Below are 11,330 nucleotides of genomic sequence, written 5' to 3' on the forward strand. Positions count from 1 at the left end.
TAGGCCACTGTTATCTCTTTGGAGGTAGTAACTAGAGATGAGCGAACCTGGAGCATGCTCGAGTTCATATGAACCCGAGCATTTGGCATTTGATTAGCGGGGGCTGCTGAAGTTGGATAAAGCTCTAAGGTTGTCTGGAAAACATGGATACAGCCAATGACTATATCCATGTTTTCCACATAGCCTTAGGGCTTTATCCAAGTTCAGCAGCCACCGCTAATCAAATGCCAACTGCTCGGGTTCATATGAACTCCAGCATGCTCAAGGTTCGCTCATCTCTAGTAGTAACCCAATCTGGGTCTTTTAGCAACACATACTGTGACTGGAACTCAAACTAGCTAAACTCCTCACTATAACCAACATAAGACCAGTTCTTCCCCTAGGAACCATCAGGGAGCTTTATAAGAGAGGCCAGGACCAATCTCCCATTGGTGAGGAACTTTCTGGAAGGCCCTAGCCTAGGTGTGAGATAAGTGTAGTCGTGTAAGGTACCCAGCTCAAGGACTGGACAATACAGTGGCACACACAACTTAACATAAGTGCAGTGTTAACCCCTTACATTAGTTTTCACTTCCGCTGTGCTAAATGCATAGAAATAGGGAGTCACCTAGCGGAGAAACAGTAAAGTGCAGACCTTCAGCCCAGAGCATACCTTACACTGGTACCGGACAGGTGTGCAGAGACAGTAGTGGCACACCTGCACTGGGACACTACATTCAGAGTGCTGAGCAGGGTTTCAGGTGCTGGTTGTAGAGTAGGAGGTTTGTGAAAAGTCTGAACATAGTCTATGGAGGAAGAGTTTCCCACGGCAAGTGGTTTCCAGGCTCTTAGGGCACTGAAGATTGCTGTTAGTGGTATTTATGTGTGTTCATAAAAAGTTCCATATAAGTAAATAAAAGCCTGAGTTTGGCACGTAAAAACAATCTCAGAATCACTTGGATAAGTTTAAGAGTCACAAAGTTTCTTCGACATAAAGTGAGAGAGGTCAGATATGAAGAATAGAACTTGATCTTAATGACAAAAGTGGCTGATGGTAAGGGGTTAAAAAAGTATGAGAATTGCTTGGTCATCAAGGGGCTTTATTAGCTTAAATAAATATGTTAAAGTGATACAGTCACCTGTGTTTGTACAGGTGACGTTCGCAGCAGCTGCAGCTATAGCCGCTGCTGAACATTGCAAATTTACCTTTCTATGTGTCTGGGGCTTCTTTTATGTAAAAAATATTTTTTAATAATTGTTGGACAGTGTCATAGAGGCGGAGCCATCCAGAGGCGGGGACTTAACGGATGAGAAGCTCTGACTCTGTGACACTGTCCACCCATAAAAGTAGAGATGAGCATATTTAAATAAAATTTAGACGACTTTTGACGATTCGCTCTTTTTTCTTGTAATTTCTGTTTAGAACCAACATTACAAATCGGCTCAACTATAACAGCTAGATAGTGGGACTATTATAGAGTATATTGGGGAGGGGGCAGGGCCGCCAACAGGGCATTACTGGCAGTACAGGTGTATGGGGCCCGGCCTATGGGGGGGCCCGGGTCTCCCACACACTTCACTTTTATGAGAAACCTGGTATACAGACAGTGCAGGGAGAGGGGAGAGCTCCCGCAGATGCAAGGGGCCCCTTCTACTTAACTAAAATCATTAGGCCCTCCTCCCCCCTGCACTGTCTGTGGACCGGGCTGCAGAATCCCCCCCCCCCCACCCTCCACAATGGACCGGCCCCCTCCTCAGCAGCTCCCAGGCTGGTGTGGAGCTGGTGACTTCCGGCCTGTGTGCTCTCCCAGATGACAGGTAGATGCAGCGGGCCCCCTCTCCTCTCTCCTGCCTCCCCCTCTCCTCTCTCCTGCCTCCCCCTCTCCTCTCTCCTGCCTCCCCCTCTCCTCTCTCCTGCCTCCCCTCTCCTCTCTCCTGCCTCCCCCTCTCCTCTCTCCTCTCTCCTGCCTCCCCCTCTCCTCTCTCCTCTCTCCTGCGTCCCCCTCTCCTCTCTCCTGCCTCCCCCTCTCCTCTCTCCTGCCTCCCCCTCTCCTCTCTCCTGCCTCCCCCTCTCCTCTCTCCTGCCTCCCCCTCTCCTCTCTCCTCTCTCCTGCCTCCCCCTCTCCTCTCTCCTCTCTCCTGCCTCCCCCTCTCCTCTCTCCTGCCTCCCTCTCTCCTCTCTCCTGCCTCCCCCTCTCCTCTCTCCTCTCTCCTGCCTCCCCCTCTCCTCTCTCCTGCCTCCCCCTCTCCTCTCTCCTCTCTCCCCCTCCCTCCTGCCTCCCCCTCTCCTCTCTCCTGCCTCCCCCTCTCCTCTCTCCTGCCTCCCCCTCTCTTCTCTCCTCTCTCCTGCCTCCCCCTCTCCTGCCTCCTGCCTCCCCCTCTCCCCCTCCCTCCTGCCTCCCCCTCTCCCCCTCCCTCCTGCCTCCCCCTCTCCTCTCTCCTGCCTCCCTCTCTCCTCTCTCCTGCCTCCCCCTCTCCTCTCTCCTGCCTCCCCCTCTCCTCTCTCCTGCCTCCCCCTCTCCTCTCTCCTCTCTCCCCCTCCCTCCTGCCTCCCCCTCTCCTCTCTCCTGCCTCCCCCTCTCTTCTCTCCTGCCTCCCCCTCTCCTGCCTCCTGCCTCCCCCTCTCCTGCCTCCTGCCTCCCCCTCTCCCCCTCCCTCCTGCCTCCCCCTCTCCCCCTCCCTCCTGCCTCCCCCTCTCCCCCTCCCTCCTGCCTCCCCCTCCTGCCTCCCCCTCTCCTCTCTCCTCTCTCCTGCCTCCCTCTCTCCTCTCTCCTCTCTCCTGCCTCCCCCTCTCCTCTCTCCCCCTCCCTCCTGCCTCCCCCTCTCCTCTCTCCTGCCTCCCCCTCTCCTCTCTCCTGCCTCCCCCTCTCCTCTCTCCCCCTCCCTCCTGCCTCCCCCTCTCCTCTCTCCTGCCTCCCCCTCTCCTCTCTCCTCCCTCCCTCCTTCCATCTCACAAACTTCTCTGGCTGCCGTCGTCTCTGCTGCAAGGTCGGAACATGAGGGGGAGGGGAGGAGCCGCTGTGTGAGGAGCACTGAAGACTGAATGGGTCCTGGAGCTTCCCTGCATAGAGTAAGTGTGTGTGAGAGAGTGTGAGTGAGTGTGTGTGTGTGTGTGTGTGTGTGAGAGAGAGAGAGAGAGAGAGAGAGAGAGAGAGTGTGTGTGTGTGTGTTAGAGAGAGAGAGAGAGTGTGTGTGTGTGAGAGAGTGAGTGTGTGTGTGAGAGAGAGAGAGAGTGTGTGTGCCCCCATCCTGGTATAGTATATAAATCTGCTACTGCTGAACCAGTCCCTACCGTACTGACAACTCGGCTCTGCTGTGCCTGACCAATGTAACCGACAACTCGGCTCTGCTGTGCCTGACCAATGTAACCGACAACTCGGCTCTGCTGTGCCTGACCAATGTAACCGACAACTCTGCTGTGCCTGACCAATGTAACCGACAACTCTGCTGTGCCTGACCAATGTAACGACAACTCAGCTCTGCTGTGCCTGACCAATGTAACTGACAACTCTGCTGTGCCTGACCAATGTAACTGACAACTCTGCTGTGCCTGACCAATGTAACCGACAACTCAGCTCTGCTGTGCCTGACCAATGTAACTGACAACTCTGCTGTGCCTGACCAATGTAACCGACAACTCAGCTCTGCTGTGCCTGACCAATGTAACTGACAACTCTGCTGTGCCTGACCAATGTAACCGACAACTCTGCTGTGCCTGACCAATGTAACCGACAACTCGGCTCTGCTGTGCTTGACCAATGTAACCGACAACTCGGCTCTGCTGTGCCTGACCAATGTAACCGACAACTCGGCTCTGCTGTGCCTGACCAATGTAACCGACAACTCGGCTCTGCTGTGCCTGACCAATGTAACTGACAACTCTGCTGTGCCTGACCAATGTAACTGACAACTCTGCTGTGCCTGACCAATGTAACCGACAACTCTGCTGTGCCTGACCAATGTAACCGACAACTCTGCTGTGCCTGACCAATGTAACTGACAACTCTGCTGTGCCTGACCAATGTAACCGACAACTCTGCTGTGCCTGACCAATGTAACCGACAACTCAGCTCTGCTGTGCCTGACCAATGTAACTGACAACTCTGCTGTGCCTGACCAATGTAACCGACAACTCGGCTCTGCTGTGCTTGACCAATGCAACAATGCGTCTGAAGCACAGGAGGCGGGCCGGCTTGCCCCAGTGGGAGGGAATTCCCTCCCCTCTATGACGGGGCTCCATTATAATAAATGGAGCCGCGTCATAGGGAGGCGGGGGATTCCGCCCACTGGGGCAAGCCGGCCCGCCTCCTGTGCTTCAGACCTAGCACGGTACTCGTGGATAGAACGGCGCCGTACACGGGAACCGGGCCGCAGTTCTAAAAACATACCACGGCATCGGCTTCACCGTGATGGCGGCGTTCTATCCGTGGGTCATATTAAAGAGGATGTGTTTGTGTGTGTTGATTTCTGTGGACATGGAGTCTGGAGGGGTGATGCTGTATGGTATCTGTATATTATATCCAGGCTGTATGGTATGTGTATACTATATCCAGCATATATATATGTGTATACTACATCCATATATATATATATATATATATATATATATCAGCAGCGGCTGACCAGGCATGCTGGGGGTTCTAGTTGCAAAGCAGCGGCAGACAGCACATCTAATTTCAATTTGTATGTTAAGTGTGCTGTTTGTTTGCCGGTACATCCCCACCCCAGCTAGCCGGGAGTGATGTGCCCTGTGCCAACCACACAGGTCGCACCCCCCAAAGGCCAGCCCTGAGTCAAAGATACGTTCCATAGTTTTCGTTAGTGTGGGGGGGGGCCCAGACAATTTGGCTGTATGGGGCCCCGAAAATCCTGATGGCGGCCCTGGGAGGGGGGCTGCAGCAGTGGCTGTAACAGTCAGAAAAGTGGAATATGACGGAGGGTGCAGGATGTCAGCTTCTTGTTGGGTGTCAGGAAATTTAGGCAGCAATATTGGATACATGACACAGGGTTATGGTAGTCTGTTTGACCCTAAGGACCCAGAACAGAAACTTTCAGATAAATAAAAAAACATCTGACCAACTTTAACCCTTCCTTCCAAATACCAGAGCCCACTCATATTCTCTGATCGGAAAGTTCTTCAGTCAAATATTTTAGCATCCAAAGATCACTATAACTCTTACCGGCCTCTTCACCTTTGGGAGAAGATGCTTCAGCTCCACCGTAGATTTTACAAAAAATTCCTTCTTTTTAGACTTTCCAACCATTCGACAACTTGCCACTAAGCTTCTCCTTATCACCAATTTAGTTTTTACATTGAATTAGCGCAACTTTCGAGAGTCATTCCGCTCTTTGAGTTTCTTGTCCTCTTCTGCAAATTTCTCAGCATCGTCGACCATTCTCACGATTTTCTTAGGTGTCAACCTGTTTTAGTCATTCGTAACGGTGATCTTATTTTTATTACCAGTACCTTTGTCTTCTACTGGAACTCTTTAAGATACCAATCTCGAAGGTCACTTCAATCTAATGAACACAATGAGGAGCTGGAGGGATGCCAATAAGATGTTCCAAGAAGATGGTTATCTGTAGTCAATGGACGTTCACCTACATAAATCCTGATGGTGACAGTAGGCTGATTAACAGAGGGTGTGGAAAAGATGTAGGCTCAATAATGTTTCTGGGAAAAAGCTTAGTTATGACACCACCAACAGTTTCCATACCGGAGGACAACAGACGGCACACATTAAGCAGAACCCATCACCAGTGTCTTGATCTCCAGATCTCTCATCTTGGTTCATACCATGGCATGGTTTCTTGCCATTGAAAAACTCTTTTACCGGCTGCTGAATTTGGGAATACGTGTGGATCCTCCAACAAGCTCAATTTCATTGATGTCAGACTTCTTCAGATCAGCATCCTCAAGTACTTTCTGGACTGAGGTGGCAATGGAAGCAGCAGCAGTCTGTCTGAACCAAAATGGCCTAGGATAGACACTTTTAGATGGATGTGGAAGCATTATGGTGGGTCACTGCTCTAGTCAGTGGTATCAGACACTGGTGTGTTAAAATCTTGATTCATCTTGACGAATGTCAGGATCTTCACATTTTGGCATGACAGGCGAGTCACTGGCTGGGCATGAAAGCATTGATGTGCTAAGAGTGACATCAAGGGCATGTCTACCAACCTCAAACCCAAAATCTTCTGTTACTGTGTCCCATTTTTATAGAATCTCTTGTGCAATCACGTCCCTCAATTTGTGGATAATCCCATCACTAAAATTCTTCAGCTCCCCTCGCTTTCTAACTTTCTCCAAGTTCTTATTATGCCATAATGGGCAAAGACCACAAGGACATCAATTTCCAATATCCTTTTTGTATCCTTCCACGTTTTGACTATCACTTTAATTATTTCCCATTTCTTCCAGTGTCCCTGCTTCTAATTTCTAAAATATATATATATATATATATATATATATATATATATATATATATATATAAAGACGGCCCTCCCTCTGCCTTACCCACCTACTCAAAGATTTTATTTGGGTTGCCAAAAAAAAATGCCCTCATCTCGGAGAGAACTAGTGCCCCTTCCACTTTAGGGCTATGTTCACACTACGGATGAGACCGGCCGTTCCGTGACTCCACGGAGTCCACGGAGGAAAGATCATCCGGCCGGTACTCAAGTACCGGCTGTGAAGATCCGGGCTGAGACCGGCCGTTCCGTGACCCGGCCGGATGATCTTTCCTCCGTGGAGCTCTGATGCGGGCGCATCAGCACACGCCCGCATCAGAGCTTCCCATAGCCCACAGTGAAGCAAGCGGCCGGAGCCGCTCGCTTCACTGTGTGAACTGACAGGTCCTTCTGCGGACGGAATTCATTGAATTCCGTCCGCAAATAATGGACCTGTCAGTTGTTTGCGGCGCCGCATGGGAACCGGCCAGAGCTTATACGATGCTATGTTCCACTCCGCAAATCTACGGCTGTAGTTCTGCGGCGAGAACTACGGCCGTAGATTTAAGTAGTGTGAACATAGTCTAGGAGTGCGAAGCAATTCGAGCTTTATGCAGACCGTTTTTCTCGAGAGAAGGAGTTTTGGCCATATTCCCGCTTCCTTCGCCAATTCTTTCACTAGCATTGCAATATTCAATCCATCAAATTCCTCTTCCTTCCTGGACATTTTAATCCCAGGCTCTCCGGTTTTACCCTTCAGAGGGTGCTGCCGGAACTATAGTAGGACTCCAAAATTAGAAAAATAATAGAAGTTTTTATTAAAAAAGTGCAACAGAAGCGGCCCCAGCCAGCCACAGGGGTGGGGGCTAGCTGAAGATTGGCTGGCAGCTAGGTATTGTGAGTGATCTCTCTTTCCCATGCTTCTTTCCTCTTCACCTGCTGGCGCTCTAATCCACACGTAGCCACCATGTTTAAAAATCATTTTGTAGTACCAAAATAACATGAATTAAATTTTTGGGGAAAAACTAATAGTTTGAAATATCTGTGTAACAAATTAGCACCATTAAATATAATTGACTGTTCTTTCTATTCGTTCTGTTATGTAAATGTTCTGATGGCTGCAATAATGAGCGCTAAAAATTAAAAGGGGTGTTTACTCTAGGGGGTTTACCTACATGGGGGAGGATTTGCTGGTTGGGTCAAAGGGGACTACCTACAGGGGGTATACAACCTGTTGGGTGAGCTAACAACTGTGCTCGGGAGGGATACCTATATGGATGCATAGAGGGGACCTAAACACTATATGGGGCCCCAGAGGGACCTAACTCCTAAATGGGGGCACAGAGATACCTCACTACAATGTGGGGACAAAGAGAGACCTAACTACTATTTGGGGACAAAGAGAGATCTAACAACTAAATGGATGCACAGAGGGACCTAACTACTATATGGAGACACATAAGGGGCCTATAATTTCCAGGTTCACCTAATTGATCTATACTATATGGAGGCACAGAGGGGGCCTAATAGTATATGGGGTCACAGATTGTCTATTACAAGGGGATTTGTATAGGGGGATTTGTATAGAGATGAAAATGATGCTGGAGAAAGGAACCTAAAGTGTTTGTCTGGCAGATTCTGCGAAGATAAGTCATGGCTGGAGAAGTCTTCATGATGTGCTGAGCCAGATGGAGAAAAAAATTAACAGCGAACAACTTTAATTAGCAAAAATGTCACTTACAATTCATGTAGAGAAGATCAGCTGTGAGTAACTGGATGTAGCTGCATTGTAATCTGGTCTGTAATCTATATAGTCACTGGTTACGGAGAATATGGCTCTTTTAAAAGTGGATTTTATTAATTTATGATGGTTTTAGTGATTATGTGGTGATAATGGTAGTAGTCATGGTGTGGGGGTATTATTTGTCCTTTTAATTTCAAGAAATAGAATACAAATAGTTAAAGACATCAAAAGATGTAAAACATCCCAAAGGTAAGACCAGTATCTCGAATCTCCCTAGGACTCCCACTCCTTTTGATAACATAGATCCAGTAATAATGCATAATCATGTGCAGCAATATCAAACATATAAAATATGATAAATAATCACTAGACTAGTATGTGCAAACAAGGTACAAAGTGCAAATTCCAAGATATGACCAGTGTGATCACAATAAAGTGCTAAATAGTTAGGTTAGAGATCACCCATAGTATCAGGGAAAACCACCGGGAGAGGGAGGCCCCTAGATCGCACGTGTTCCAGGACTCAGTGACTTCTTCAGGAGTTCTTTACGTGGCATTCACCAATGGCCCACAATAATGAAATGATAATAATACAACCCATCAGCCTTTTGTGCAAGCACATTATCTCTTCATGGGGACCATGTTTAGAGAGAAGACTCTTTCTCTATATATATATCTATATATGTATTCATTCTATCTACTGTAATCTCACAATGAGTGTGACGGAACACGCGGAGTCTCGGGGGCTCCATCTTCCGGATACGATGGGTGATCTCTTACCTAACCATTTAGCACTTTATTGTGATCACGCTGGTCATATCTTGGCGTTTGCACTTTGTACCTTGTTTGCACATACTAGTCTAGTGATTATTTATCATATTTTATACGTCTGATATTGTTGCACATGAATACTCATTATTCCTGGATCTATATTACCCAGGGGAGTTGGTGTTCTAGGGAGATTCGAGATACTGTTTTCTCCCTTTTGGATTCTTCGCATTTTTAGGTGTTTTTAACCACCTACGTGCCGTGACCCGGAGTGCTAGATGGCAAATAGCAGGTGGGCTTGTGGTGTTTCACTGGGGCACGTGTCACGGTGGCCAGGAGTGTGGTCATACTAACCTTTGGAGAAACAGGCCCATAAACAGGAGATGACTTTTACTCAAACTCTTCAATGCAATACCGGTTAATAACTTTAGTAGGTGCAGATACGGGTGTAGGTAGTGCTTGAGGTAGGATGTGATAGAGGTCGGAAGAAGTGTTGCTTGACCTAGGATACTGTCTTGGGGACCTTGCTTATTAGCGCAGTACTCTGCCGGGATATTTGGTAGAATAAATTGGTTAGAATAATTAGTGAAGATGACCGCCTTTTGCCTAACAAGCCCAGCGAGCGTCAGGTTTGGTAGCCCAAGTCCTTAGAATACTGGGTGAAGCTAACCTCTCAAGACTTCCCAAGAAGGCCGAGAAAGTATCAGTGGAATACGTCGACTTAGGCTCTTTGTTCCACTGCGGATCAATCTCTGTCTCTGTAGAGTGTCCTGACTGTTTAGAAAGATCCCAGGCGTAGGCAAGGTTAAACCCAGGTGTCAGTTACCCCACCTTCAGGCTTTAGCAGTGCATAGGAACTTTCTCAAGGATTGGACATGCTCAAGCTATGGTCATGTCTAGAAGAGGCCCATGCTCCTCCAAAGAGTGATGAAGTTTGCTTGTTCACTACAAGCCTGTACATATCCTCCTGGATAAAACCCATTATAGCCCATTATAACAATATTAAGAAGCTCTATATAATTGTGAGGTTAATTCCTTGAGCGGTGACCTACATAGTACAGGTCATTGCTGGATATCTGCAACAATGCACAAGACATGTAGAAGGTTCTAGACCTTAGAGGTAAGATTATGGAGTCCCTTACCTGGACCTGTTGTATCTCATGAAGCAGCTCGGAGAATATGGAATCCAACATGATGCCAATGAGGAAGTCGCAATAAGGGATGTCAAGATTTCTCCCGGTAATTATCTCAGGAACCTCACCTATGGGTTTGGATGGCCCAATATGTCACACCTCTATGTGCCGCATCATAAGAGACAGTGGTCACTGCACAGGACCCCTCCGCTGTTGATAATTTTAGATTATCCTAAAAAATGGTGCAGCAATGTGGTTGGAGTTGCCTGACTGCTAGTGCACAAGCTGCAACCAAACCTTCTAGTGATGTCATGTTCTATGATGATGATGTCACTCCTTCTGAAACCTCTATGTAATCTGTATGTACTAAATGAAGTACGCAGCTATATGGTAAAGCAGCTCCTTTCAATCTGAATTCATCATTGTGTATGTAGCATTATTAGTTTATTGTCTTGCTCAAGGGTCAAATGGGTCAACAATGAAAATTGCAACCTTTAAGACTTCCCTTTCTAATGGGTCTCACACAGGGGCGGATTAACTTTACCATAGGCCCCGGGCTGTTCACCAGGCCTGGGCCCCCCCACCCCACTGTAACTATGGCAGCACTAGCCTGGCGTTCATAGTACAGGACAGATAATGTTATCATTTGTGCAAAATTGCCATAAAAAACTGATTTTTTGCAAATCATGGCGGAAGTGTAGCCAGGAGACAATACACCACTGAAAGTATAAGTCTTTTTGGGTGGTCATGGGCCCCCAGGAGCTCAGGGCCCCGGGCTGCCGCCCGAAATGCACTTATTATAGTCCACTACTGGTCTCACATAATACCACTTAAAGGGTTATTCCACCCAAACATGACTTTTGATATGTTGCTGCCCATGGTGAGACTGACAATTCCTTCCATACTTGTTATTATCTATTCAGTCCCCTTCCCCCAGCTCTGAGCTGCTGCTTTCTGCTGAACAAACAAAAATCTGTGTGTGAGCTGTTCTTCCTGTCTCCCTCTCCTCCCCCCTCCCTTCTGAGATGACTGATGTAAACAAGTCCCTGGCAGGCTTTATCCAAATGTAACATAATGCACTTGGGGAGGAGGAATCCTCTATCTGAGTATCATATCAGCAATTCTGTGTTAGTGAAGACTTCAGAAGAGAAGAATTTAGGGGCAGTGATTTATGACACCTCACAATGAGTCCCCAGTGCAACCAGGCAAAAGAAAAGAAAATTGTATGCTGGGCTGTATATATATAATGGTATGCT

The 11,330-nt window shown here is 47.8% G+C and overlaps 1 pseudogene; it reads right to left on the reverse strand.

Moving 5' to 3' along the window:
* Positions 1 to 5,226: 5,226 nt before the first annotated feature.
* On the reverse strand, positions 5,227 to 5,992 carry LOC138786580 (endoplasmic reticulum chaperone BiP pseudogene; annotated as a pseudogene).
* Between the last annotated feature and the right edge of the window lie 5,338 nt (positions 5,993 to 11,330).

Source organism: Dendropsophus ebraccatus, chromosome 3 (genome assembly GCF_027789765.1).
Source record: "Dendropsophus ebraccatus isolate aDenEbr1 chromosome 3, aDenEbr1.pat, whole genome shotgun sequence".
NCBI classification, from domain to species: domain Eukaryota; kingdom Metazoa; phylum Chordata; class Amphibia; order Anura; family Hylidae; genus Dendropsophus; species Dendropsophus ebraccatus.